Below are 27196 nucleotides of genomic sequence, written 5' to 3' on the forward strand. Positions count from 1 at the left end.
TCATCAGGACTCCTAAATGTTAAGCTCTGAACCATAGAATAGGAGAGTAATCTGAAACTTATCTCATTTTGGACTCATATCTGAACCTTAATGACTTACTTAAACTTTTATATCTTAGAACATTTTCCTAAAAGTGAGCTAACAAGCTAGCTATAGCCTTGCAGAAGGATCTGGTTGATGCTGCCATGCTGACAAAGTTAGAGCTAGCCTGGCCATCAGTACTGTCAGAGATCTGAGAAGGATAAACTATATGTGAGTGCAGACCAAGAAGCTTCCAATCCTATAAATTACAGGGACAAATCCCTACCCAGTTCTTCATAGCATTGGAGGCACCAGTCAGAACAGCATCAATCTTCTTCCGTCATCAGGTCCATAAGGCAGAGTATTTTTTTCTGTGGAATAGGGACATGGAAGACTGACCTTGATCAGGCAAAAGGGTGCAATCAATTCCAGTGTCCTACTGCTCATCCACAGTCTGGGCTGGGTCCTGGCGGCAGGCATTTCACTGGGGCATCTTGCCCTGTGGTCAGCGTTGTCATATTTCAGGCAGAGACATTGTGGTGCCTCGTACATAATCTTCTTCGGAGACCTTGGGTCACTGCTAGGATCTGGAAGCCTGTCTGATATAGTAAGCTTTTAGATCAACATTTAAATGCCATATTCTGCAGATCTCTGAAGTATGAGGGCTGTCCAGGCATATCTGAATAGACAAAATTTGTTTCTAATTACTTGTTTCAAGCTCAACCCTAAAAACATATGGAAGAGACTGAGTTAATGAGTAAACTTACATCAGTACTTACTTACCCTGACTACAATTAAAAAACTTGATTACTTATGACTATTTATGTTCTCTAACAGTCTACAAAAGTAGCCTAAAAACAATGCTTTTAAGTTGAAGCTCTTCTAGCATCAAATACAGGTTCAGTAAAGAAATCAAAACAAAATATCATTATACAACATTCTTAAGCCTGAACGTACCTTGGTTAAGAAGAAACATTTTTTAAGCCATTGGTTTTTAACTATAAAAACTGTTCTTAAAAGACTGATATCTCTTGGCACTCTCGGCTGCCCGCTGCCGCCGGACCCTCCTTCTTCTCATCCCAGTGCCACCGAGCCGGAGCCCCGAGCCGCCGCCACCGCCGCCGCAGCCTCAGCCGCAGGCACGATGGCATCTGGAGTTACAGTGAATGATGAGGTCATCAAAGTTTTTAATGATATGAAAGTAAGAAAATCTTCTACCCAAGAGGAAATCAAAAAGAGAAAGAAAGCAGTTCTCTTCTGTCTAAGCGATGACAAGAGACAAATAATTGTAGAGGAAGCCAAGCAGATCTTGGTGGGTAACATTGGTGAGACAGTAGAGGACCCCTACACATCTTTTGTGAAGTTGCTACCTCTGAATGATTGCCAATATGCTTTGTACGATGCCACGTACGAAACAAAAGAGTCTAAGAAGGAAGACCTAGTATTTATATTCTGGGCTCCGGAAAGTGCACCGTTAAAAAGCAAGATGATTTATGCTAGCTCTAAAGATGCCATTAAAAGAAATTTACAGGTATTAAACATGAGTGGCAGGTGAATGGCTTGGATGATATTAAGGACCGCTCAACACTGGGAGAGAAACTGAGAGGCAGTGTGGTAGTTTCCCTGGAAGGAAAGCCGCTATAAAATAATAGCCAAGTGCCATCGCATCTTAAGGGGCTTCCATTTCTCCAGCTCAGTCCACTGGAACCGTAGTGGGTTTTGTTTTTTGTTTTGTTTTTTGTTTCTTCCCTTTCCACTGGGCCCTTTGAACACAATGAATGGATGGATTTAGAAGCCTGTCAGTGATTGCCATAAGACCGTTTAATACGGTTACTCTTCTGTAGACCCCAGGGAATGCCTTCCCCATCTTATTTTAGCCAAAACAACTGGTTCCATGCCTTCCTCACAGTGACAATGGATGTGGTTGTCACTGTGACTAGCTTAGGTAGAGTGCTACAGAGGGTAAGCTAAGTGAATGCCTTGAAAGTATTATCCACTGGTCATATGGTCAACTTCTTTCAGTATTATTTATCATTGCACTTGATTCAGTTCTCTGAGGCGCTGGAGCGTTTGCACACCTCACCTGCCTTGGCCAGCCTGTTTGGTGACATGGCAGCACAGATCTAACAGACTCCTTAGAAGCACTTTTTTTTAATGCGTTGAATTCCTTAAAAAGAATGCCAATTAAGTTTCATTACGTGTCATTGATTTATCCCAGTACCTCAGTGTTCATTCCTCTACCTGCATACTTTCTTGAAAGAAATAGCTGTGTGGATGTCTTTGCTTTCCCACTGAGTATACACTACTGAGTACATGTAGGAGTTTTATGTTTACCGTATGAGTCTTGAAACACTACAGACATTTTGAATATCAGTCATGATGGCAATTTCTGTATACAAGAGCCTTAAATGGAACATTGTTTTGAGATCAAATTCCCCACCCTCACAAAAGTGGCCACGTTGCAATAAAAATTGTGGCATATTACAGAACGTTGCCTTGTTTTCCTTGGAAATTTTGCAAATTGTCATGTGAAATTTTGGGATAAACAGTGATTAAGCTCTGCACTGGTATTTGAGATTTTCTTTTCTTTAATATTAACACTCATGTGTCTTTTTTTCCAGATTGTTGAATTTCTTTGGTTTAAAAATATCTTAAGATCACTTATATACAATCATTAAAAGAGTGGTACTTATATAAATATGTTTATTTATTTCTTTATGTTATAATATGGAGATTAGATATTTTTTTTTGCACTTTGGCATACTCCAGTATCTTATTTGTTCTTTAGATAAATTAGGATATTAATTCACAGTTACATTACTAAATAATTTCTTTGTAGAAGTAGGATGTTTTTATTACTTGATCATGATGAAAATAATTTGTAAAATGTCATTCAGAGGTTCTGATGTTTAGGAATGTTCATTTCAGCTACGATTCCTTATTATCTTTTCCAAATTGAATTGAAAAAAAATTGATGTAGCAGTCTTAAACATTAGTAACAGGATTTGGCTGTGGTCCAGAGTGTCTCCTTATAGAGAATTTGATCTGCTCAGTGTGCGCACTTTGCTATTAGCCAGAGCTATTTATGGCAAACACATGCTTTTGTATCTTGTCATAGTCATCCACAGATGGCAGAACTGGACTTGATTCCACCGGTATGCAAGACAGGCATTCTAGTGAGCAGTCATTTGTGGCTCTGAACTTCAGTGCTTTTATCAGAATATAGAAAATGAAAATACCCTTTTTTAAAATGTGTGGAAGTAATTTGAGTGTAATTAGATTTTTTTTCTACCTGTTTGAAAGTTTTTTTTCAGATGAGGACATTGAAACACAGCTGTTAAATGTCTAGGCTTCCATTTAAAACTATTCAAATTACTTGGGATCTTTTTAGCACTAAGCAATTTTATTTCAGCCTTCCAGCTGTCCCTGTGTGTTGTTCCAGACCTTTCCGTGGCTTTTTGGTAAGGCTGCTAATAAGCGAAGCATGAAAATGGTGATATGTACTAAACAATGTGTTTAACTGATCTTTGCACCAGAGGACTTTTTCACCAAGTTATTTTGTTCTTCCAAAAATTAAGAAATTTCTAAAAAGTGAAAGAATGCCCTTTTGTTTTTATAGCTGGTTTCTCAATTTCCTTATATCCTTTTCTAGAATAATTTCAGAGATTAAGTACTGCTTTAAACTATGATACTTTGACCTTGTTAGATTGGCAAATATATTAACGCAATTAAGTTCATCTTTAAAGTGCACATATGTGCCTAGAGCCAAAAAATAATGATTTAATTAATGATCTTATGTTTAAAATAATTTGATATCTTATTTTACAATCATTTACAGTGAAACAATGTTCCAGTTAGCTTTAAAAGTATATGGTGCTAATTAGTAAAATATTGAAGGCAATATTTTACTGCTAGCTTGCAAAATTATAAGTGTTTTAAAAAATAAAATACATGAAAATAAAAAAAAAAGACTGATATCTCTCAAATGTCTTCCGCCACTGCAACTAGACTCTTTTTGGAACTCTAGTCCTGCCATACATTTGCAAACCTCAGCTGTTTCCTATGATTCCTTTATGTTGCAAAGTTTGGCTGCCAGAGCAAGGTATATTCCTGTGAATAAAAGCATTGATGTGCAGCTTTAATATTAATCAAATAAACATATGTTGCCATCTATTTAACTTCTCTAGAAACTTGCTGTTGAACACTTGGTAAAGACATAAGTATTAGGTGTTAACCCGAGTAGATCTTTATAACCTTAGTAAAAGATGGCTACCAGCCACATGGCTGCCCATGAGGTCACCAGCCAAGATGGAGGGAGCTGCGTGGTTGCTGTTTAACGCTCGTTTTTTCTAAACAATAATTACTTGTACACATACACACAGTTGGATCCAAGCTACACACATACATACATACAGTTAAAGCTTGCTTACATTTTCAAGTCACATACCTGTATACATACACACATAAGCAGTTTGCAGAATCATTAGCCATTTTAAGATGAAAACCAATAAGAATTAACTTTCAAATTCAGTATTTGCAGGTATAAGAAACCATAACAAACAGTTTACATCACATCACCTCTGACCTTCTACAACCTTCCATGTACCCTCAGTCCGTTCCTTTGATCCCTCAGACATTTACTCCAGACAAATTCTGCTTTTTCTTTTCTTTTAAAACAGAAACTCTTACCAAAGTCTTTCTTCTGATTTCCCTCAGTACTCTAGAATATATTGTAAAGTTACAATATTTTAAACAAGAACAGAAATACATGCACATACCATAACAAGAACAACTCTCAATTTGCATCAGCACTGTACCGCGACAAGAAACTGTTGGTGACATTTCATTCTTGGAGCCAGACCATGATCAGGTTTTAGCCTCAGGGCAGGTCTTGGGAGCCCCACCCAACAGCGTGGAAGAGAACGGGAAAGTGTGCACCATGGAGACAAAAGATTGCTGTTAACCTCAGACCCTCAAGTACACGAGAACGGCAGACTGAAAGTGACTCCATGCCCTGGCTGGGCCCACAGACCTGTAGGCCACTCCTCAGCTGTGACCCTGGAGGGGCAGTTAGTTCTCCACCAGCCCCCACACTGAGCTCCTTGAGGCTCCTGCTGGCTCCCGCCAGTTCCGCCCCATGTCCACACAGGAGCCCAGCCAGAACCTGCCCGCCATATCTGAGCCCCACAGTGCTCACAGCCCACTCTAGCACAAAGCTATGCCTAGTTCCCATGCAGCCAAGCCTCTACTCCACAGCTTTTTGAGCGAGCTGGGGCCCGAATCCGCTGCATCTAGGCCCCGTGATGCTCACGGGCCGCCTAGCCCTCTCAGCGGCGCCCTGGGTCCCCGAAGTAGCAGCTGTGCAGCCGCAAGCTTTCTGCTGCCTGCTGCCTGTGCTCTGGTCAGAGAGAGCAAGGAAGCAATGTTAGGTTAGTCTGTGCCAGTTCAACCACCGAAGGGGTCTCCATCCCTTCGGCTGGCAATCCGGCCCACAAGTCCCAATGCACACACAAGCTCAGGCATAAAACACTCACACATGTGGCCACAGTTCTCACACATTTATACATTTATAAAGGTATAACAAATAACACTGACGACCAAGATAGGCAGACAAAAAGGAAGAACAAGGACCCTACAGATGGTCCAGGCAGACAAGAGTCCGGAGAGGGAGCCTCGATAATGCCAAAGACCTACAGATGGGACAGGGACAATTCAACAGAGTCTCCCGATCCCCAGATGGATCCAAACAGACGGACCCCTCTCGGGCGTCCTATGACAGGGGGACCTGTAAGGACCCCCGCGTCCTGATGAGGGGTTGGAACATCTTCCAACTCCTCCAGGTCACCTTACAGGCGTGTCCGCCAAGGTGAGCCTGTCAGATTCAACCGCCGGCTTCGGATAAGAAAATGAAAGTAAAACAAAGACAAGAAAATGGAGCGCTCTTACCGATCGGTGCAGATGGACCTCCGGAGCTCTTAGGGGTCCCGGCGGGGGGGTCTCTGGGGATCCCAGACGAGCCCCCAAATGTTGTGCCCAGATCGTGACCCCCAGAGAGACCACCAAATATGAGCATGCCAGAATGCAAAAGCAAGGTTTAATTCTGGATATCCAAAAGCAATACAAGCCTAGGCAGGGACTTCGTCCAATACATCCAACGCGGTGGAGGCTGGAGGAAGCACCCACCTGTCTGCAAGTTCAGTTTTTAAAGGGAAAAGTCACAAGGTTACATCATTTAGGGGTGCTAGTACAGGTACAATTCTGATTGGCTCACTTTTGGGACTTCTAGAAATTACTTCTAAGGGAGTGGTTGCCCGCCACCATTTCTCATTGGCTGCCCTCAGGTGGGGGCATTTCTGTGGTCAGTTACCATGAAAACCAGGGAGAGGACATTCCATAGTCTGGCAGGCATTACCTCGTGACTATCTTGTGGCTCTGTACTTTTACACTTCCTGGTTTCTGGAATCTGAACTGACTGGTCTCAGTAACTTCTGGCCTGTTCCAGTAACTTATGGCCTGTAGCTAAAAGGAGCAGTCTTAGGCCTTTAGTTTTGGGGTGAGAGCATTTTGGTCTTATTTTGGTTCCACACTCTGTACGCTGTTGACTCCAGCGTGGGCCCTGTACTATTCCCGTCATTGAGTACTCTCTAGCAAGACCGTGGGGACATTAGGGTTTTAGGACACTGAATCTGAGTCCTTGATGGGGCTCCTGGCCGGCCTCCTAGGAATCTACTCTGTGATAATGAATGGAGATGTGTCATGGTAAGGCCAAATCAATCTGATTTTTGATAAACCGAGTCAACCGCTGAAAGGCCCAGGGACCAAAGGTCATGAGAAGGAGACGGAAAATAATCAGGGGGGCCAGGAGGGTGGGGATCAGGGTAGAAAGCCAAGGGGATTCTTTAAAGCTTCTATATAGAAGGGCAAACCCTGCTCCTAAGAGCAAGAGCTGCATCTTACTACAGCCCCATAACGGCTAATAAAGGAAAAATCCACAAGATTACAATTCCCATACAATTTCGTTTCACAAGATCATGTTCTGGATACAGAGTGATCACAGATGGGTAATTTGCGTCAACAGGTACATTTTTCCTGAAACCTCAAGGGGGGCAGGTATCAAGGCGGGAGTGGAGTTTACACAAATGTCACAGTGGTCCTTCCTGGAACACCTGCAACTATTCCAGTCACGGTTGAGCACATCTCTTAGCAGAAATCTCTTTACATTGTTATGTGGTTGCAGGGGAGATTGAACAATGGCTAAGTCAGGTTGCTCTTGGAACTAGATTTTTAGTTTCTCATTTCCTGGTGCTTGAAGTTTTCTCTTTTCCTGAGGCTTGGGGGTATAAGCCTGAAGGGCTAGGGTGTTTCATTCCCCCATTTTCTTTTTGGCAAATTTTAATCTTAAAATTATGGCATTACATTTGGTACCTCATGGCCTATTTTAGTAACTCATGGCCTGTAATGGCCATGCATAGTTCATGTATAATTAGCCATCTGGTCTCTATGCCAGGGAGTTTTCTTTTGACCCAGCATTTCAGCCTTTTTTGAACAAGGAAAATGGGACGATGTATTTTCTTTCTGGAACTGCTTCAAGCTGGCATTGGGGCGTCGTTATCAGGGCCCCTCCCACAAAAGGCTGAAAAGCAGGTCAAAGACTGGGCAGGGGGCATTTGTCAGTAGCATGTAGCTGCCTGACACCATAGTGACAGAGAAGAATCATGTTAGCTGGGCTGGTCCACGTTAGCCTTTAGCATGTCCGGAGTCCACAGTCGTCTGGAGTGGTGGAGTCAGCAACTGAAACTTGGAGGTGTCTGCCAGCCAAGTAGAAATCTGTTGAGACAGATTTAAACTAGGAACAGAGGTTAAAATTTATGAATTTATTTGGAACCCTTAGGTTTATACCCTTAGTAATGGGGAAAGCACAAAACCCAAGACCAAGAGAGAAGAAAAATACCATTTTTAGGAATACTTATCTGGGGTTTTTTCGACCTCTGTGGAGTGGGTCTATGTTTTTATGACTCTTTTGATCCTTTGATGCCTTTTTGCAGAATGACATAAAAGTTTTAGATACATTAGTATTACCAATCTGTACTGAAATCCATATTGTAGACAAAGCAGATAATGGGTATCTGTAAAACAGAAGAAGTAGACTTATACCTTTGAGTCACAACAAGAACTACAGATTTGGGAATTTTACTTCTGTCCAGAAAGCCAGGTATAAATTGGACATAGATTTGAAGCCTGGTGAAAAGCACTTTTAGGTTTACATTTAGACATATCTAGATCACATCTAAAACAAATGACTGAACAGTAAGTGGTCATTGCTCTATCAGCTCATCAGGACTCCTAAATGTTAAGCTCTGAACCATAGAACAGGAGAGTAATCTGAAACATATCTTATTTTAGACTCATAACCGAACCTTTATGATTTATTTAAATTTTTACATCTTAGAACATTTTTTTAAAAGTGAGCTTACAAGCTAGCTATGGCCTTGCAGAAAGATCTGGTTGATGCTGCCATGCTGACAAAGTTAGAGCTAGCCTAGCCATCAGTACTGTCAGAAATCTGAGAAGGATAAACTATATCTGAGTGCAGACCAAGAAGCTTCCAATCCTATAAATTACAGTGATCAATCCCTACCCAGGTCTCTAGAGCGTTGGAGGTACCAGTCAGAACAACATCAATCTTCTACCACCATCAAGCCCATAAGGCAGAGTACCTTTTCTGTGGAATAGGGACACAGAAGACTGACAGTGTCCTACTACTTGTCCACAGTCTGGGCTGGGTCCTGGAGGCAGGCGTTGCATTGGGGCATCTTGCCCTGTGGTCAGTGTCGTTCGCAATTCAGGTGGCATCTTCTTGTCATTCCATATCTTCTTTGGAGACCTTGGGAGTCATTGCTAGGAGCTGGGGAGCTGGGAGTCTCTGTTTCTGAAAGTAAGTTTTTAATCAAATAATTTAAATGTCATATTCATCAGATCATTGACAGGTTTGAGGACCGTTATCTATTAAATGTATCTGAGCCAAACAAATCTAGACCTAATCTTGAAAATATCTCTAAGTTTCGTAATAATGACCAGGCTAATTTGTTCTCCTATAGATATATTAGTCAAATATACCTCTCAGTTTGTTTTTATTTAAATAGAACCGTTTATGCTTTAAACTAGTATCTGGATAGCCAGATGACTAGTATTAACTTGTATCCCTTGACACAGAGGACATGCATGCAAACTCAGACATTCAAAACCAATCATACATGTGGCCACATTTTCATTCATACCTGCAGAGTAAACAGACATTTTTAAAACTATGACCCTTTGGAGTCTCCATGTAACAGCAGAATAGCAAGAGAAAGAAATCTGAAACATGTTTACTTAAACTTTAAAGTTACATCTTAAAGTCTTATTATATTTTTTAAACCCTCATGACATGCTTAAGCCTTTGAATTTTTATATCTTAAACTGCTTCCTCAAGTCAAAAATCATTTATTTAAACTTTTATTTTAACCAACAATAATTTGAAACCAATTTTCTTAAATGATGGCAAGTATTTGTAACACATTGAACTCAAATGACCAAAACCCATGTAAATTTTTATTTTTCCTTGGAAACAAAAGCATAACTTTCCTAGTATCTTGAACTGGTGATTTAACATTTCTTTTTCAAGCAATATCAGTGTTATGCCCAGATCGAGTCCCCAAAGAAGTTACTGGAGACCTCAGGTACAGAATGCAAAAACAAGGTTTATACAAATGAAGTTTACAAGCCTCGGCAGGGGGGACTCTTTCCAAACCTCTCACACACAGCAGGGAGGTTGGAAGGAGCACATGCCTTTCTTTGTGAAGATAATACAGACCACATAATTTATCTCCCACTGCCCGCGTCCCTCTTTAGGTTCATATCAGTAGTTTTTCATGTTATCTTTATTTCTCATTTGTTTAGCAACCATGTTTAGGGGTTTTATGAGCTGTCTCTGGGGTTTGGGGAACTTGGGATGTTTTATGACCACGTAGTCTCTGTCAGATGGTCATATATCCTAACTCTGTGTTTTCTTAAGTTTCTGTAGTTGATAAAACCACCTGGAAAAAGGCATCTAAGTTCTTATCTACATTTAAGAATCCTGGTTTTAACTTCTCTTTGTCTGTAGGGGATGAAGTGGGGCAGGGGGAAGGTTACTGAGGTTTCACAATCAGGACAGAGAAGGGTTAACAAGAGAAATTCCTGACTGGCAGAAGAAACCTTGAAGTTATCACAGTAAAGGAAGGGAGGGGGAGCAGTGGCCATAAAGTATGTCCTTGGCTGCCAGTGTTCCTGAAAAAAAGTTTTTGTTAACTCCTCTGACTAAAATCAGATTCTTTGTTCAGTGTTCACACAGTTTTGTCAGTTGCAGGCAGCCATTTCCCTGTCCAGAACAGGACATGAGAATCTTAGCCCGCCTGTACCGAGAGCACGCACCCCCACCCTCGTGAGGGCAGCCAGCTGCCTGCAGTCCTGATAGCAAGAGAGCTAGGGAGGGAGGGAGGGAGGTGGCCCTCGCTGTGCCTCTCTCTCCTTCTCCCCAGGAAAATAAGGGAGGTGAGTAGCAGAATCAGATGACATTTACACAGACAATCCAAGTACCAGCACATCAGCACTGAGATGATGATGGCCTCACTCACAGCAAGCAAGCCCCTCGATTGTGGCTCGCACATCCTTCTGGTGGGCTAGGCAAAGGTCTAGTGGAGAAGAAGGGGACTGTCCCATAGCATCCGTCACAGTCAAGTCAACAATGAGAACAGTTAACATACTACACACAAGACCAAGGGCACACGAAAGAAAAACTTTGCCCCAACGAGACAACCAACAAAGCTCCAAGAACAATGACAGCCTGATGTGCTCTGTGGAGAGTGACCCTCCAGGCTCAATCACACCAAAAACAATCGAGACTCGAGGATCTCTGTCCTTGATCAAACAGACATCAGGGGGCTTTCACATCCCTGTCAGTCAGACATGCACCTTTTTTCTTGGAAGAGAAACAGAGTGTAAAGTAACAATGACCACAATAAAACATACAAAAAAAAATCCCCCACAAAATGGCTCTAACAATATCCTGGAACTTAATACAAAGTGGCACTTCCTCCCACCATGGGGAAAGGTACCCAAAGATGCTCCTCTCCTGAGCACTCCCTGGAGGAGACTCCTAAAATCAAATGGTCACCTCTGAGGTGGCCCCAAATGGCTCGGGACTAGGGGGTCCCTTGCCCAAATCAGGGAATGAGACATCTCTCTTTCCCTCCCAGGATCACTGTCCTGACATGTCTGTCCCAGTGAGAGCTTACAAAGTACAAATCAGTCGACTGGCACAAAACTTAATGAGACAAGACAGAGACAGAGACAAGACAGAGAGCGCTCTTACCGGTAGATGTCAATAAACCTCTGGACCCTTGAGGGTCCCGGTGGGTCTTTTGGTCTTTTGTTCAATGTGATTTGTGACAACCTCACTCTTACCGTCTTCTGGGATGGACACATCGTTTAATAGGTCCTCCACAAGTGCCAGAAGATGTGACACCCTACTATCCTTTTCTGAATCCTTTAAAACATCTCTGATTACTCCATAGAAACTAAAGAATGCATCAGGGACATACTCTCCATCCTTAAGCAAGTTATTGATATCCTTTCCAACTTTATTCCACGTCAAAGGGTGGATGCCCGGGCCATTAATAACCAGCCAGGGACATTTTTCTTCCATGAAACAGAAAAACTTAATTAAATCTTTTTTTCTTTCTTTGTTTTTGACTCTTATTCCCCTCTCCCTGAAATCTTCATTTCCTTAATGAAGAGAGCCTCTTTAGAGAGTACTTTACCCATTGATTGATGAACGGCACTTACCTCAAGGTTACCCACGGCGCACGAGTGATGCTGTTGGGGCACCTCTACCTTAGTGAGTCTGGCCAGAACCCATTTTCTCTTTTCCATCCAATAGTGAGCCGCCATGCCTCGAGCCCCACGTTCGGGCACCACTTGACCCATCCAGCAGGCCAGGTTATTCGAGGGTCTCGAGGAGGGACCACCTCTGAATCAATGGGGGGCGAGAGGGAAAGGAGACCAAGCGCATGAAGAAAGACAGAGTCAGTCTGAATTGCGTCAAGGTCTCGTTTATTGACTGGGTGTTAGAGCTTATAAACAGGGCTTCAGGTAGGGAGGGGGAGCAGGAGGAGTGAGGAGAGGACAAAGAAAATTCCTGAGGGAGGGTCAGCAGGAGGTCGCTTTGGTCCCAGGCCCCTGCAGCTAGCTGATTTAAAGACGTTTATTTAATCCTACATTCCTGGGTTAGACTAAAAGCCTCTTATTTACACGAGGCTTGATAAATCGTGGAAGGTTACACAGGTTCAAGACACCGCTGTCCAGAGTCGGTCCCCAACATCTCTCCAAGGCTTTCTCCATTTAGTTAGTTCTTCAATGGTGCACTTTTGATCTAGAAGATCAGAAGAAAGAAATCACATGCTTTAAAAACTCTTATGGTGGAGGAGCTGACAATTAAGCTGCAATGAAATGTGTTTTGTCTTTACAGCAGCTTCTGCAGAATTAAAGGACTGATGAAGGAGCAGGAAGAACAGGAACAGGCTCTGATTGGTCCCAATAGAGAGCATCAGCACAGCATACGTTCTCACTACTTTTTCAGTGTTTCTGTCTTTGCTCTGGGCTTCTGACAAATGATGGCTGAGGTGGTATTGTGTTTCCCAAAATATTGTGTACCCTAATAAACTTATCTGGGGTCAGAAAACAGAAAAGCCACTAGATACTTAGGACAGGCAGTGGTAGCACATGCCTTTAACCCTGGCAATCCAGAGGGAAAAATCCATGTGTTCAAGGATACAGCCAAGCATGGTGACTCATGCTTTTAATCCCAGAAAGTGAGCCTTTAAACCCAGGGAGTGGTGGCAGAAAGCAAAAAGGGATATAAGGAATGAAGACCAGAAACTAGAAGCATTTGGCTAGTTAAGCTTTCAGGCCTCTAGCAGCAGAGTTCAGCTGAGATCCATTCGGATATGAGAACACAGAGGCATCCAGTCTGAGGAAACAGGATCAGCTGAGAAGTTGGCCAGGTGAGGTAAGCTGTGGCTTGTTCTATCTCTCTGATCTTCCAGTGTTCACCCCAATAACTGGCCTCAGGTTTGCTTTAATTAATAAGACCTTTTAAGATTCCTGCTACATATGGCACTCATCATTTCTGGAAGCCCCTCGAGATTGTGTTTTACTGGGGAAAATGAGGCTTTGACTGAACACTGTTTTCTAATTTTGACTTAATGTCCAAGAGGTGGAGCCACTAACACTAATTTTACTACACAGATCACTTCCTACTAAGGGTGCAAAGTGGCCTGAATAATTATAGAATAATCCAAATCCAAGGTTATTATTCTTAAACATATCAATATTTCAGACTTCCAATTCTCATTCTTTTCTTTGAAGTAAAGTTAAGCTAGAACACCTTAACGTGTATTTATGGGATTATGAAGAATAAAAATCCATTTGAGTGATTAATGTTGCAGATTCTCATCCAGACGTGTTCAAAACATACTAGCATGGCAATGTTGCTTTCTGTTTGTGGTGGCTAATGTATGGTAGAAAAAAATATTAGCTCAGAGCCAGCCAACAAAATAGAATAAGGGGAGACGGTGTTAGGGCCCTACATCACTCCTCATGGATGTGCCATTGATGACTTAAAGACTTATCACTAGACCTGAATTTTGAGAGTGCTCCTAACCACCCAAATTGGCATGCTGGGGAGCCAACTTTTTATCACATGGACTTGAGGGTCAATCCAGATCCAAATGTGAAAACTCTTGTAGCTTAAGCAAAACTGATTTCCACTCAGAACCTCATATTGTAAATAACATTACTCATGCATATCTAGAGTTAAAACCTTCAGAATAGTCAATACTTTAAAGGAGATGTGTGACTTTGCTAACGTCTTAAATTTACACCCAAACATGCCCTTATCAATGACTTCCATGCTGCAGAGGAGGGAAGTGATTGTTAGAAAAAAACATTATCTGGGACTTGGCTGAGATTTGTGTTCAAAGTTTAGCCTTGTGAGAAATTGATGGTGGTACTCTGAAAAGAGTAACAAAGTACAATATCAAAGCTTCCCCATGTTTCATAGTGAAAACAATGCTGCTTTAGCTGATTCTCTGACCCCCAAAGCCAAGATGAGACTGCTGAGTTAGAAGCTGACTGACAGGATTCCTGGGTCCAGACTCAGTGACTATTCCCAGCTTAAGTTCTCATGAGCACATCTTCTGTCTTTAGGGTTGATGATGACTTTCAGACCTTCAAACCTCACACTTTCTTTGTAGTGAAGGGAAGTAACAAGTACTACAGCTTTACTGAAGGATTCTGGTCAATGTTGATTGGTGTACACAAAGGACTTTCTTAAGAGTGCTTGCCAAAGATTTTGTTTACTTAATAAAAATAATATCCTACAGAATTTAAAATAAATGAATAGAGTATATAGAGTAAAATAATTCATGTCTAACCAAAATGTCAACTATCTGACACTATAAAGTTTTTAACCCTTTGTATTAACTGATATGTTTGTCTGTGTGTTTATTTAACACAATTCTTTAAGATCTTTCAATTGATTCCTTTCATCTAAATCTCCAAGCATTGTTTTAAGTTAAAAACTTTAAGTGATCCTCTATTATTCTGAGAGAATATTAACAAGTTTTGGTGGGATCATTTTAAAACAGCATAGTTGAAGTAAAAATAGTGGTTATTTTACTTTGAAAATAAGGCAGAAGCCCTGCATTGGATCTTTGATAACACATTTGTTATTACTTTGAATTTTAAAAGACCACAATGTCCAGATTATCTTTAAAATCTTTTAAATATTTGTACTGGTATGTACATTTATTTATATATGTAACATGATTAAGGTTCAGATGTAAGTTATTCTAGTCTAAAGAGGGGAATCTTGTCCAGTAGGAAACTTGTGCTCTAGAGCAGGAAGAATCACATCTTTAGTCATTAAGACCCAGAAGCTCTTCAGTGGCAACAGCTGGCATTATCCTTTAAGGATTTTTGGTTGTTTGTTATTCTGTTGTTGATGAAAACTTTCCATCCAAACATGTTAGCACTTTCTGTTAGTAGGTCAGTGTTCTGTATCATGTGGAAACTGTATCAAAATTAAAATATTAAAATCAAAACATAGACATATTTTTAGCCCAGGAAAGCGGAGCCCCTGGGTAGTTGAGAGGGTGGTTGGAGGAGAGGGAAAATGATAAAATGGAGTAGCATTTAGGTCTCCCTAAAGAGTGTTACCAGCTCAGCTTTACTTTTAACTTTTTGTATTTAACTTTTAGACTGTTTTGTTCTCCGTTTTCAGGTCCCCAGAAAAGGAGTTCAGGATATCCAGAGAAGTAACAGGTTAGATTCTGAAGTGAGAGGGCTGACTCACATTCCAGAGCCTTCTTCTCAGCTCAGACCTACACAGCACAGAACAGGTTGGCAATAGAGGCTGCTCTGCTGTGAAAGGGGAGGGCCCGTCAGCCTGATTAGGTGAGAGAGGGTTCAGGGATTTAGGTCTAGAGGTTTGAGCTGCCAAAACCTGATGTGCAGAAAGGAAGGACAGGGGTGAAAACAGAAGGGAGATGGTGGGAAATATTTTAGATCTTTTGTCATTTTGAAGTTGTCTGAGTCAGTGCCTGCCTTTCCCTCACACTTCCTGTTTCACAGGGTGGCTCCCTTGCTGCACTGTAAGCAGATTTCGGTTTCAGACAAGCTCCATGCTGGACCACAGTATCAGAAAGAGATGGGGCCATTCATCAGGTGGCATACATGCACACACGCACGCATGCAAGCACGCATGCACGCACACATGCAATCACGGGCGTTTGACTGGAGCTAGAGCAGCCTCCAGCCAGTACCTCCACCTGTTAAACCCTTCCTGGAAAATCTCCTGCTCTAGTAGATCCAGTTAGTTCAGCTAAAAAAAAAAGGAACCATTTTAAGAGATCACATAACTGCATTATCAAATGAAAACAGCAAGAAGAAAAGAAAAGAAGCTAAGAAACTCCCTCAATGTGCCACTATTGATCCAGCATATCATGCAAGCAGCTCACAGTTGTAGATTATGTATGTTCAATATTGGAGAAAGTTCTGTGAGCCTCTGAGAAGAAGGTGTATTCTTTTGGATTTGGCTGAAATGTTCTGTGAATATCTGCTAAATTCATTTGAAATAGTACATTATTTAATTCCAGCATTTCTTTGTACAGTTTTTGTCTGGATGACATGTTTGTCAGCAAGTGTGAAGTATTAAAGTAATCCATAATCACTGTGTGAGAGTCAACATGTGCTTTCAGCTGCAGAAGCAGTATTTCTTTTATGAACTTGAGTGCCTTTGTGTTTGGTGTATAAATGTTTAGAGTTGCAATATCCTTTTGAAAGATGTTTTTCTGTGATGATTATGTAGGGCCCTTCCATATATCTTCTGATTTGTTTTGGTTTGAAATCCAATTTCTCAGATGTTAATATAGCTATACCAGCTAGCTTCTTGGGTCCATTTACTTAGAATAGCTTTTTTCAAACTTCTACACTGCAGTGATGTCTATCCTTGATGTTAAGGTCTATTTCTTAGATGCAGCAGAAAGATGGATAAGGTTTTCTGATCCACTCTGTATTTCTGTGCCTTTTGATTAGGGAATTGAGGTTACTGAAAGTAAATTATTTGATAATGATTATTCTTTGAAATTCTGTTTCCTGAAATTCATTTAGTAATTTCCTATTTGCAAACATTTCTACTGTACTGATAGGTTTTGAAGAGGAGATTTTGGCTTGATATTTCATATTGTTGGTAATTTTGAGATGAGATCTGGGCATGAGGACATCTTTTGTTAGTTCTATGCTGTGGATGATTGATTGATAAAGTGTCAATTGGCCAGTAGCCAGGCAGGAAGTATAGACAGGACAAGGAGAGAGGAGAATTCTGGGAAGTAGAAGGCTGAGGTAGGGAGAAACATTGCCAGCCACCACCATGAGAAACATGATGTAAGATACTAAGCCACAAGCCATGTGGCAAGGTATAGATTTATAGAAAGGCGTTAATTTAAGATAATAGAACTAGATAACAAGAAGGCTGCCACAGCCATACAGTTTATAAGTAATGTTAGTCTCTGTGTGTTTGAATGGGTCTGAGCAGCTGCAGGACTGGCAGGTGAGAGAGATTTGTGCTGACCGTGGGCCAGGCAGGACCAGGAAGCCTTCAGATACAGTTCTAAGTTGACATGCACAAAGTATGTTGGGACATAAAGGAGGATGTATGGGATGGTTGGGTCTAGAGGTTAGAAGTAGCTTGGGAGAAAAAAGACAGATAGATATGGGGTCCTGGAATGGTGAACAAAATGTGCCTCCTGGTCTAATCCTTGAATGTGTTTGTATATCTGGCTGGATGAAAGGGTTGGGTGTCCATATGGGAGGGCCCTGTAAGGTGAAGGATCAGCAAGAAGAAGTCCTAGCAGAATTCTAGATGTCACTAGATGCACAGACAGGAGTGGGGCTATGTCTGGCTGGTGGGGGAGGGGGTGGGGCAGTGGGAGCCAGGGATATTCCCTGGGTTATTCTGAGGAGACGGATGTAGATGTGGTTGGAGAGGCTTTGTATTCTGTTTTCATTTAATTCTAGAAATTTTAAATTGTTCTTCTTGATTTCTTCCTGGACACAATTATCATTCACTAGTGTGTTGCCTAGTTCCTAGGAGTCTATGTATTTTATATACTGTCTATTGCTCTTCTTATCCAGTTTTATTATCTTGTGGTCATATAAAATACATAATGTTAACTTAGTTTGCCTATGTTCATTGAGCCCTGCTTTCTGTCAAAATACATGGTAGTTTTCGGAGCATATTCCATGAGTTGCTGAGAAGAAAGTATATTCTTTAGGGTACAATATAATGTTCTGTGGAGGTCTGTTAGGTCCATTTCACTTTTGCTTTCATTTAACTCCAGTGTTTCTCTGCTTAGGTTTCTCCTAAATGGCTTGTAATGGCTGAAATAGGAGCATTAAAATCATCTACTATAATTATACTATGGTTAATTTATGGTTTCAGATATAATAATATATCTTTTATGAAATTGAGTTTAGAACATATGTGTTAATGATCTTATACTTCGTATTTTGATCATATGAGGAAATGAATCATCTGAAAACTTAAACTAAAATTAATCTTTATTTCTTAAACAGTTTCTAATGGAGATTTTAGACACAGCCATACAAATGTAATTAATTATAAAGTAATGTATTGTTTCAAGGAATGAAATGTCTCTAACAGGATATTTCTTATTGCTCATTCAGATGTCTTTCCTAAGGTAGAGACTTCAAAGTCCCTTGTCTTCAGATATGTCCAGGAAGCCCAGGATGGGGCCGTGATGTGCTTTTGTCCCCACAGTGCTTTCCTGGTGATGCTCTAGTCCTCATTGCTACCAGCATTTTATATGTATGCTTAGATATGTACATTGACTCTTTCCACTCTCACTCTCACACCACACGGTTGACCATAGCTGAAGGCCCTAGACAAGACAAATATTGTCTAGGAAATGGGCTTCCAAAAGTGATGGTGATGAAGAGGAGCAGAAAACGGGTAGTATTAAGAGAAAATTCAGAATCCTCACTAAGTCATAATGGGAAAAGAAAAGGAGGAATGTCATGACATCTACAGAGTTTTTTTTTAAAATGGATTCCTTTTCTTAATATGCAAATGACTTGATGCTCAAAATTATACAACTCAGACCACTAAGGGTAGTAACCTATGTATTTACTGCACTTGAGTGGAGAGTAGTTGTTTCTGTGCTACTGATGCTGAAAAGCTGAAGGGTTGGGATTCACGAGATTCTTCTGTGACCCGTCCAGCAGGCCAGGTTATTCGAGGGTCTCGAGGAGGGACCACCTGTGAATCAATGGGGGGCGAGAGGGAAAGGAGACCAAGCGCGTGAAGAAAGACAAAGCAGTCTGAGTTGCATCAAGGTCTCGCTATATTGACTGGTGTTAGAGCTTATAAACAGGACTTCAGGTAGGGAGGGGGAGCAGGAGTGAGGAGAGGACAAAGAAAATTCCTAAGGAGGGTCAGCAGGAGGTCGCTTTGGTCCCAGGCCCCTGCAGCTAGCTGATTTAAAGAGGTTTACTTAATCCTACATTCCTAGGTTAGACTAAAAGCCTCCTATTTACACGAGGCTTGATAAATCGTGGCAGGTAACACAAGGTTCAAGACACAGCTGTCCAGAGTCGGTCTCCAACAGTTCCCCCTCTTTTCTCAAAAATGGACCAAGTCCATGTGATCGGGGTTGCGGAGGTCTGAGAGAGCCTCTGTCTTAGGCTATACAGGGGGACTCCCACGCACGGCAGGTGCCATGTTGAGCCGGTCTCAACGACCTCTGTATGCTGATGTCTCCTGCGTGGGCCCTGTACTATTCCCGTCATTGAGTACTCTCTAGCAAGACCGTGGGACGTTAGGGCTTTAGGACACTGAATCTGAGTCCTTGGTGGGGCTCCTGGCTGGCCTCCTAGGAATCTACTCTGTGATAATGAATCGAGACGAGTCGTGGTAAGGCCGAATTAATCTGATTTTTGATAAACCGAGTCAACTGCTGAAAGGCCCAGGGACCAAAGGTAATGAGAAGGAGAAGGAAAATAATCAGGGGGGGGCAGGAGGGTGGGGATCAGGGTAGAAAGCCAAGGGGATTCTTTAAAGCTTTTATATAGAAGGGCAAACCCTGCTCCTAAGAGCAAGAGCCGCATCTTACTGCAGCCCCATAAAGGCTAATAAAGGAAAAACCCACAAGATTACAATTCCCATACAATTTCATTTCACAAGATCATGGTCTGGGTACAGAGTGATCACAGACAGGTAATTTGTGTCAACAGGTACATTTTTCCTGAAATCTCAAAGGGGGGGGTATCAAGGCAGGAGTGGAGTTTACACAAAGGTCACAGTGGTCCTTCCTGGAACACCTGCAACTATCCCAGTCACAGTTGAGCACATCTCTTAGCAGAAATCTCTTTACATTGTTATATGGTTGCAGGGGAGATTGAACAATGGCTAAGTCAGGTTGCTCTTGGAACTAGATTTTTAGTTTCTCATTTCTTGGTGCTTGAAGTTTTCTCTTTTCCTGAGGCTTGGGGGTGTAAGCCTGAAGGGATAGGGTCTTTCACTCCCCCATTTCTTTTTGGCAAATTTTATCTTAAAATTATGGCATTACATTTGGTACCTCATGGCCTATTTTAGTAACTCATGGCCTGTAATGGCCATGCATAGTTCATGTACAATTAGCCATCTGGTCTCCATGCCAGGGAGTTTTCTTTTGACCCAGCATTTCAGCCTTTTTTGAACAAGGAAAATGGGACGATGTATTTTCTTTCTGGAACTGCTTCAAGCTGGCATTGGGGCGTCGTTATCAGGGCCCCTCCCCCAAAAGGCTGAAAAGCTGGTCAAACACTGGGCAGGGGGCATTTGTCAGTAGCATGTAGCTGCCTGACCCCATAGGGACAGAGAAGAATCATGTTAGCTGGGCTGGTCCACGTTAGCCTTTAACATGTCTGGAGTCCACAGTCGTCTGGAGAGGTGGAGTCAGCAACTGAAACTTGGAGGTGTCTGCCAGCCAAGTAGAAATCTGTTGAGACAGATTTAAACTAGGAACAGAGGTTAAAATTTATGAACTTATTTGAAACCTTAGGTCCATACCCTTAGTGATGGGGAAAGCACTAATCCCAAGACCAGGAGAGAGGAAAAATACCATCTTTAGGAATACTTATCTGGGGTCCTTTCGATCTCTGTGAAGTGGGTCTAGGTTTTTATGACTCTTTTAATCCTTTGAGGCCTACTTACAAAATGACATAAAAGTTTTAGATACATTAGTATTACCAATCTGTACTGAAATCCATATTGTAGACAAAGCAGATAATGGGTATCTGTAAAACAGCAGAAGTAGACTTATACCTTTGAATCCCAACAAGAACTACAGATTTGGGCATTTTACTTCTGTCCACACATAGATTTTTGGCCTGGTGAGAAGCACTTTTAGGTTTACATTTAGACATATTTAGATGATATCTAAAACAAATCCAAAATGTTGAGCTTGAGACTGAACAGTAAGTGGTCATTGCTCTATCAGCTCATCAGGACTCCTAAATGTTAAGCTCTGAACCATAGAACAGGAGAGTAATCTGAAACATATCTTATTTTAGACTCATATCCAAACCTTTATGATTTATTTAAATTTTTACATCTTAGAACATTTTCTTTTAAAGTGAGCTAACAGGCTAGCTATGGCCTTGCAGAAAGATCTGGTTGATGCTGCCATGCTGACAAAGTTAGAGCTAGCCTAGCCATCAGTACTGTCAGAAATCTGAGAAGGATAAACTATATCTGAGTGCAGACCAAGAAGCTTCCAATCCTATAAATTACAGTGATCAATCCCTACCCAGGTCTCTATAGCGTTGGAGGTACCAGTCAGAACAACATCAATCTTCTACCACCATCAAGCCCATAAGGCAGAGTACCTTTTCTGTGGAAAAGGGACACGGAAGACTGACAGTGTCCTACTACTTGTCCACAGTCTGGGCTGGGTCCTGGAGGCAGGTGTTGCATTGGGGCATCTTGCCCTATGGTCACTGTCATTCGCAATTCAGGTGGCATCTTCATGTCATTCTATATCTTCTTTGGAGACCTTGGGAGTCATTGCTAGGAGCTGGGGAGCTAGGAGTCTCTGTTTCTGATAGTAAGTTTTTAATCAAATAATTTAAATGTCATATTCATCAGATCATTGACAGGTTTGAGGACCATTATCTATTAAATGTATCTGAGCCAAACAAATCTAGGCCTAATCTTGAAAATATCTCTAAGTTTGGTAATAATGACCAGGCTAATTTGTTTTCCTATAGATATATTAGTTAAATATACCTTTCAGTTTGTTTTATTTTAAATAGAACCGTTTATGCTTTAAACTAGTATCTGGATAGCCAGATGACTAGTATTAACTTGTATTCCTTAACACAAAGAACATGCAAACTCAGACATTCAAAACCAAACATACATGTGGCCACATTTTCATTCATACCTGCAGAATAGACAGACATTTTTAAAAACTATGACCCTTTGGAGTCTCCATGTAACAGCAGAATAGCAAGAGAAAGAAATCTGAAACATGTTTACTTAAACTTTAAAGTTAGACCTTAAAGTTTCATTATATTTTTTTAAACCGTCATGACATGCTTAAGCCTTTGAATTTTTATATCTTAAACTGCTTCCTCAAGTCAAAAATTCATTTATTTAAACTTTTATTTTAACCAACAATAATTTGAAACCAATTTTCTTAAATGATGGCAAGTATTTGTAACACATTGAACTCAAATGACCAAAACCCATGTAAATGTTTACTTTTCCTGTGGAAACAAAGCATAATTTTCCTAGTATCTTGAACTGGTAATTTAACATTTTTTTTCAAGCAATATCAGTGTTATGCCCAGATCGAGTCACCAAAGAAGCTACTGGAGACCTCAGGTACAGAATGCAAAAGCAAGGTTTATACAAATGAAGTTTACAAGCCTTGGCAGGGGGGCTAGTTCCAAACCTCTCACACACAGCAGGGAGGTTGGAAGGAGCACATGCCTTTCTTTGTGAAGCTAATACAGACCACATAATTTATCTCCCACTGCCCGTGTCCCTCTTTAGGTTCATATCAGTAGTTTTTCATGTTATCTTTATTTTTCATTTGTTTAGCAACCGTGTTTAGGAGTTTTATGAGCTGTCTCCCGGGTTTGGGGAGTTTGGGGAGTTTGGGATGTTTTATGACCACTTAGTCTCTGTCAGATGGTCATATATCCTAACTCTGTGTTTTCTTAAGTTTCTGTAGTTGATAAAGCCACCTGGAAAAAGGCGTCTAAGTTCTTATCTACATTTAAGAATCCTGGTTTTAACTTCTCTTTGTCTGTAGGGGATGAAGTAGGGGGGGGGGTTACTGAGGTTTCACAATCAGGACAGAGAAGGGTTAACAAGAGAAATTCCTGGCTCGCAGAAGAGACTTTGAAGTTATCACAGTAAAGGAAGGGAGGGGGAGCAGTGGTCATAAAGTATGTCCTTCGCTGCCAGTGTTCCTGAAAAAAAAAGTTTTTGTTAACTCCTCTGACTAAAGTCAGATTCTCTGTTCAGTGTTCACACAGTTTTGTCAGTTGCAGGCAGCCATTGCCCTGTCCAGAGCAGGACATGAGAATCTTAGCCCGCCTGTACTGAGAGCACAAACCCCCACCCTCGTGAGAGCAGCCAGCTGCCTGCAGTCCTGATAGCAAGAGAGCTAGGGAGGGAGGGAGGTGGCCCTCGCTGTGCCTCTCTCTCCTCCCCCCAGAAAAATAAGGGAGATGAGTAGCAGAAACAGATGACATTTACACAGACAATCCAAGTACCAGCACATCAGCACTGAGATGATGATGGCCTCACTCACAGCAAGCAAGCCCCTCGATTGTGGCTCGCACATCCTTCTGGTGGGCTAGGCAAAGGTTTAGTGGAGAAGAAGGGGACTGTCCCATAGCGTCTGTCACAGTCAAGTCAACAATGAGAACAGTTAACACACTACACACAAGACCAAGGGCACATGAAAGAAAAACTTTGCCCCAACGAGACAACCAACAAAGCTCCAAGAACAATGACAGCCTGATGTGCTCTGTGGAGAGTGACCCTCCAGGCTCAATCACACCAAAAACAATCGAGACTCGAGGATCTCTGTCCTTGATCAAACAGACATCAGGGGGCTTTCACATCCCTGTCAGTCAGACATGCACCTTATTTCTTGGAAGAGAAACAGAGTGTAAAGTAACAATGACCACAATAAAACATACAAAAAACCCCACAAAATGTCTCTGACAATTTCCCGGGACAAAATACAAAGTGGCACTTCCTCCCACCATGGGGAAAGGTACCCAAAGATGCTCCTCTCCTAAGCACTCCTTGGAGGAGACTCCTAAAATCAAATGGTCACCTCTGAGGTGGCCCCAAATGGCTCAGGACTAGGGGTTCCCTTGCCCAAATCAGGGAATGAGACGTCTCTCTTTCCCTCCCAGGATCACTGTCCGGACACGTCTGTCCCAGTGAGAGCCTGCAAAGTACAAATCAGTCAACTGGCACAAAACTTAACGAGACAAGACAGAGACAGAGACAAGACAGAGAGCGCTCTTACCGGTAGATGTCAATAAACCTCTGGACCCTTGAGGGTCCCGGTGGGTCTTTTGGTCTTTTGTTCAATGTGATTTGTGACAACCTCACTCTTACTGTCTTCTGGGATGGACACATTGTTTAATAGGTCCTCAGCAAGTACCAGAAGATGTGACACCCTACTATCCTTTTCTGAATCCTTTAAAACATCTCTGATTACTCCATAGAAACTAAAGAATGCATCGGGGACGTACTCTCCGTCCTTAAGCAAGTTATTGATATCCTTTCCAACTTTATTCCACGTCAAAGGGTGGATGCCCGGGCCATTAATAACCAGCCAGGGACATTTTTCTTCCATAAAATAGAAAAACTTAATTAAATCTTTTTTTTCTTTCTTTGTTTTTGACTCTTATTCCCCTCTCCCTGATTTCTTCATTTCCTTAATGAAGAGAGCCTCTTTAGAGAGTGCTTTACCCATTGATTGATGAACGGCACTTACCTCAAGGCTGCCCACGGCGCACGAGTGATGCTGTTGGGGCACCTCTACCCTAGTGAGTCTGGCCAGACCACGTTTCCTCTTTGCCGTCCAGTAGTGAGCCGCCGTGCCTCGAGCCCCACGTTCGGGCGCCACTTGACCCGTCCAGCAGGCCAGGTTATTCGAGGGTCTCGAGGAGGGACCACCTGTGAATCAATGGGGGGCGAGAGGGAAAGGAGACCAAGCGCGTGAAGAAAGACAAAGCAGTCTGATTTGCATCAAGGTCTCGCTTTATTGACTGGTGTTAGAGCTTATAAACAGGGCTTCAGGTAGGGAGGGGGAGCAGGTGTGAGGAGAGGACAAAGAAAATTCCTAAGGAGGGTCAGCAGAGGGTCGCTTTGGTCCCAGGCCCCTGCAGCTAGCTGATTTAAAGAGGTTTACTTAATCCTACATTCCTAGGTTAGACTAAAAGCCTCCTATTTACACGAGGCTTGATAAATCGTGGCAGGTAACACAAGGTTCAAGACACAGCTGTCCAGAGTCGGTCTCCAACACTTCTGGCTGCTTTCACTAAAAGCTCACAGTGTCCTTCAAAGGCAGACAGTACCTGACAAACATTCACAGCTGATGCAGGCACCAGGAGGAGCAGGTGAGGCAGTCCAGGTTCACACTTCTGCTTCTCTGGATGATTTGTGACATGACATGTATCAATGTGGAAGGTGTTTCAGAACCTTGCTGACAGTAATAAGTGGCAGTATCTTCAGCCTCCACGCTGCTAACTGTGGGAGAATACTGTGTCTCAGACCCACTTCACTTAACCTCAGTGGAGCCCCATCTTCCAAGCTGTTTGCACCATAGATCAGGCGCTTAGGAGCCTTCCCTGGTTTCGTCTGGTACCATGATAATATAGTATAAATGTCCTCATTGGATTTCCAAGTGATGGTGACTCTGTCTCCCAGAGATGTAGATGGGGAGGATGGAGTTTGTGTCATTTGGATTTCACATCTGCCACCTTCAATTAAAAGCACAAAACATAGATGATGTGTAAGCATGTGGCAAGACAAATTACCCAATGTATCAGTCAGGACTCACCAAATTGGGCTTCTTATTGCAGTAGATAGTAATTAAGACAGAGGATTACATGTCACAATGCAGAGAATATGTTACTGTAGAGTAGCCATCCCTAAATGGAATGTCTCCCTCACCAGAGCTCACAGACCATCATGAGACACAAAGAACATAAGACACAGAAACTGTGAGGGAATGCTGTGAAGCAGTGTCTTCTGGGCATAGCATGGCCAGGGCACAAATGAGCAAACTGTCACTGTGGTTGCTTGTACAACATTTGATGCATCACCGTTTGATCCTGCAAGGGGAAGAGAAAGATGATATTTTAATAATGCTTCACCAGGGGAATAGAAAGGAAGAAAGGAAGTAAGGGAGGTGAAATGCTCTAAACACAATAGATGTTTTAATGCTCAAAATACATAGATGAAAATGTCAAATATAAATTTAAATTTAAATTCAGAACCATACCCAGTTCTACATCTACACCTGGCACACAATCAGCATCAGGTAATTTATACTTATGTTATGAAGAAAGAATTCTTTTCTGATGCAAAGACTTCTGGCGATGGAGTAAACACACTGTTCCCAGGCACGCTGTCCATTAACAATTTGATCTTTCTGCAAAAGGATTCTGTAGCTATAATGACAGAAGGTGACTTCAAGAGAGGTTGGAGATCTGAATGGATCTGATCTACTCATAGGAGCCCTGAAAACCTAATTTAGACTAAGAGAACGATAAATCAGAAAGATTCATGACATAAACAGTATTTGATATTGGAGTAGTTTCTAATACTGGCTTTCAGAATAATAGAGCTATGGTGCACTAAATAAACAATGAATAAATAATTAAATTATGAAATTAAAAAATAAAACATGCCTAACAGCCTCTCAGTTTGAACACAGAATGACCATGAGCAGAGAATCCTGACTCACCATTCCTAGTGATATAGGGTGCAGACATGAGAATTAATGAGCTGATAAATTAATAGTAATTTGTTACTCAAGAATGGAGAAAAAGATGAACCATAGGTTGCTAGAACATCAGAGATTTGTACAGATGCTATCTTCCCACTGAGTACATGACCTGAGATGCTGCTGACATTCTGGACATGGGCAATAGTGTGTTACAGAGCTCCTGTTTCCATCACATCATCATCACGTGCCTATATTCCCAAAACCACACAATCAGGCTGAAGTCTACAAAAGCACACGTAGAAATATCAACGTTGAAGAACGTCATGTTCTGTCTTTTCTGTGTTCATGGTCATGTTCAATGATCACCAAAAGAACTCTGGAGGCTTTCTATAAGGGCCAGGAAAAAGATGAGGGCCATCCAAACAGACCTGTACTTCATTGTGAGTTACAATTTGAATGAATGCCCCAGATGTTTTCAATAACCAATAGAGATTTTTATTTCTATGAAGAAAATTCCCAAAGTGCACATTGTTATGCTATTTTCAAGG

General features: G+C 41.7%; 1 pseudogene; it reads left to right on the forward strand.

Moving 5' to 3' along the window:
• Positions 1–1061: 1061 nt before the first annotated feature.
• LOC143272379 (cofilin-2 pseudogene) lies at positions 1062–2583 on the forward strand (annotated as a pseudogene).
• Positions 2584–27196: the final 24613 nt, after the last annotated feature.

The sequence above is a fragment of the Peromyscus maniculatus genome, chromosome 3 (genome assembly GCF_049852395.1).
Source record: "Peromyscus maniculatus bairdii isolate BWxNUB_F1_BW_parent chromosome 3, HU_Pman_BW_mat_3.1, whole genome shotgun sequence".
NCBI classification, from domain to species: Eukaryota; Metazoa; Chordata; class Mammalia; order Rodentia; family Cricetidae; genus Peromyscus; species Peromyscus maniculatus.